At 37.6% G+C, this 3,603-nt stretch overlaps 1 pseudogene; it reads right to left on the bottom strand.

Annotated features, from left to right (window-relative positions):
* Positions 1-1,304, bottom strand: part of LOC100941933 — a 4,436-nt pseudogene extending 3,132 nt beyond the window's left edge.
* Between the last annotated feature and the right edge of the window lie 2,299 nt (positions 1,305-3,603).

Below are 3,603 nucleotides of genomic sequence, written 5' to 3'. Positions count from 1 at the left end.
AAACAAAGTGAAATTCTAAGACAAAACTCATAGGCTGGCCAGCATCTGAGAACTTGACTTTAATATCTTTCAAGTGCTTCAGAATAGGTTCATTATGGTCCTGAACCATATTGTTGAGCAAATCAACATTCTTTTTTTTTTTTTTCTTTTACAGTTTTTGGCCAGGGGCTAGGTTTGAATTTGCCACCTCTGGCATATGGGGCCAGTGCCCTACTCCTTTGAGCCACAGGTGCTGCCTGCAAATCAACATTCTCAAAAACAGGCAACCAGAATTCAGGAATTCCCTTGGGAGCTCTTTTTCTTGTCTTCAATCTTGGCCTTTTCTTTTAGCTCCTCTAAGATTTCATCTTCTTCATCTGGTTTCCATTCACATTTTTCTTCAGTAGGTTCATCAATTGCATTAATAATCTCAAATCACTTGTCAAATAGAGGCTGATAGAGAACAACATACTTCCTTTCAAGATCATGAACTACTTCATAGAATTTGGCTTCTATCTATGCACATTGAACTTAAAGGTTTTGAGAGTGCTCACTACCTTAGGCAGTTGGTGTTTCTACCGGACCATCAAGTCTATCTATCTTTTTTTTTTTTTTTTAAGACATAGTCTCACTATGTCACCCTCTGCAGAGTTTTGTGACATCACAGCTCACAGCAACCTCAAACTCTTGGCTTTACGGTGGCACCCGTAGCACAGTGGTTATGGTGTCAGCCACATACACCGAGGGTGGTGAGTTCAAACCCAGCCCGGTCAGTCAAACAATGACAACTGCAACAAAAATAGCTGGGCATTGTAGTAGGCACCTGTAGACCCAGTTACTTGGGAAGGTGAAGCAAGAGAATTGCTTAACCAAGAGTTTGAGATTGCTGTGAACTGTGATGCCACAGCACTCTACTGAGGACAAGATAGTGAGACTCTGTCTCAAACAAACAAACAAAAACTCTTGGGTTTAAGCGATTGATTCTCTTGCCTCAGCCTCCCAAGTAGCTGGGACTACAGGCACCCACCACAACACCTGGCTATTTGTTGTTGTTGTTGTAGTTGTCATTGTTGTTTAACAGGCCTCGGCCAGGTTTGAACCTGCCATCCCCCGTGTATGTGGCCGGCACCCTAACCACTGAGCTATGGGCACCCAGCCATCAAGTCTTTCTTGAAGAACTGAAATAATCTGAAGATTTTGCATCATCTAAACAATCAGCAGATGACCTTTGATTTTTGTTTCTTCACTAGTTTCTTCTCCGGCTTCTCCAACATCATCCAAATCTTGCTCAATTTCACACTGTCTTTGTTGTAAATGTCTGCCATGTCATTAAGATCTCCAAATACTGGAGGCTAGTTCGGGGAGTCTGCCAAAGCTGCAGCCAGTGACTCAGGCTGGCAGTAGCCGCAGGAGGAGAAGGAGGTGGCGCTTAAAAAGCTGGCTTTATGTCTTTAATCCTTCTGGAATTCAGTTTTGTGTATAGTGTAAGGTAGGGAGCATATTTTATTTGTTTTCCTATTTTGATGTTTCTTCCATTATACATTGAATTCTCACAAACACACAGGTCTGTTTCTGAGCTCACTACACTATTCTTTTTTTCTTTTCTTTTCTTTTCTTTTTTTTTTTTTTTGGCTGGGGCTGGGTTTGAACTCACCACCTCTGACATATGGGGCTGGCGCCCTACTCCTTTGAGCCACATGTGCTGCCCTGTTCTTTTTTTCTATTGCTACTTCAGTATCAGATGGTTTTAATTAAAACAGTTTTGTAATATGTCCTCACGTCTGGCAGAGCAGGTCACCCTTGCCACCCCATGTTCATGTTTGTTCTTCTTTTTAAGATGTCTTGGCATTTTATGCACATAAACTGTTTCATACAAATTATTCAAATCAGTTTATCTAAGAGAGTGGTATGATTTTATGGTTCTAAGCAATTATTGCTATGACTTTCCCCTTGCAGAACACCCTTGCAGAACAAGATTCTAATAAAGTACTTGGTGTTAAGATAGATGGTTATAAGCAAATGCTACTCTTTAGGATATTTATTTAACACTCCTAGCACTCACCTATCCACTTTCCATTTGGCTTCTTTTTGACTTTGGGATTGAGAGGGGCCTAATTTCTACTTCTTGAACAAAAACAAATATTTTCTTTAGGAAAAAAAAAATCCTATTTAGGAGCCTTTGCTATTTATATACTTTTAAATATTATTTTTGTGCTGTAGAAAGTACAGTGATGATTCTTGGCACAGTCGCAGGTGGACAGGGTGGTACCATGAAGCATCTGTAAGAACTTTGATCTCTCCTATGTCAACAGCTTATCTTACACACTGGCAGCCCCATCTCCTTCCCTGGTTATTTTGGTGACTTGTTGTATGGATGATACAAAAAAAAAAAAAATGGAAGGGGATAAATGGAATTAAAGTGTTCTAGGTTCCTAGCATTATTGGAAATGCGATAAAAGTAAAAATCAGTATATTAGATTTTAATAAGTCATAGATGAAATGTAATTCATAGAATAATCACTAAAAGAATAGTAAAAAGATAAGTGGTCTAATACTCTCAGAGGAGAAAAACGAGATAATAAAATATATGGTTATTGTAAAACAAGGTAATAAAAAAGAGAAACAGAATAATAAAACAGGTGGCTGAAATAGAAAATAGTAAGATAGTAGACATAAATCCAGTTTTTATCAGTAGTAACACTACATAAATCTAGACTGTACACTCCAATTAAAAGATAAGGTTATAATACTGGATAACCAAAGCAAACGCAGCTATATGGTACTTATAAGAAAAACAGTTTAATACAAAAACACAGAAAGGCTGAACACAAAACAAGGTAAAAGACTATCCAAACAACTAGCAACAACAAAAAGCTGGTGCAGCTATTCAGATCAGTCAAAGTGGTCTTTAAAGCAAGAAGTGTTACTGGAGAAAAGAGGAAACTTTCATAATCATAAAGAGATAGACCCGCAAAGAAGAGATTATAATCCTAAATCTGTATGCTCCTTAAAACATGGCCTCAGAGTAGATAAAGCAAAGGCTGTCAGATCTAAAATGAGAAAGAGACAAATTACAATCATAATGGGAGGCTTTCAAATAGCTCTTTGAATAGATGGTAGAACAAGAAAATGGAATAAATCAAGAAGGATAATAAAGATTGGAATAATAGAATTAACAAACCTATCCTAATTGAGGAATACAGAGCCTATTCTCAACAAAAACAGAGTATTTGTTTTTTCCTTTCCTCATGCCACCTTACCTAAGACAGAATACTTATTTTTAAGAGTACATGGAATAGTTAATGAAATTTACTCTATATGTGCTGGGCCATATGGTGAAATTATTCAGAGTTTAATAATTCTGAAATTATTCAGACTATATTCTCTAACCTCAGTGGGATTAAGCTAGGCACCACTAACAAAAACTAAGTAGAAAGCTTAACATTTAAGTGATATGCTTCTTAGTAACTGGTGTGTGAAAGAAGTTACAATGGCAATTAGAAAGTATTTTGAAATGAACAATGATTAAAAAATAAATGACATGCCAGGTGCAGTAGCTCAAAGCCTGCAATCACAGCACTCTGGAAGGCTGAGGCAAGTGGATCTTGTGAACTCAGGAGTTCA

Source organism: Otolemur garnettii, unplaced genomic scaffold (genome assembly GCF_000181295.1).
Source record: "Otolemur garnettii isolate 467f Iridium unplaced genomic scaffold, OtoGar3 scaffold00174, whole genome shotgun sequence".
In the NCBI taxonomy this organism is placed as follows: Eukaryota; Metazoa; Chordata; class Mammalia; order Primates; family Galagidae; genus Otolemur; species Otolemur garnettii.
Note: the sequence above shows the minus strand (reverse complement) of the source record. Positions and strands in the feature narration are given on the sequence as shown.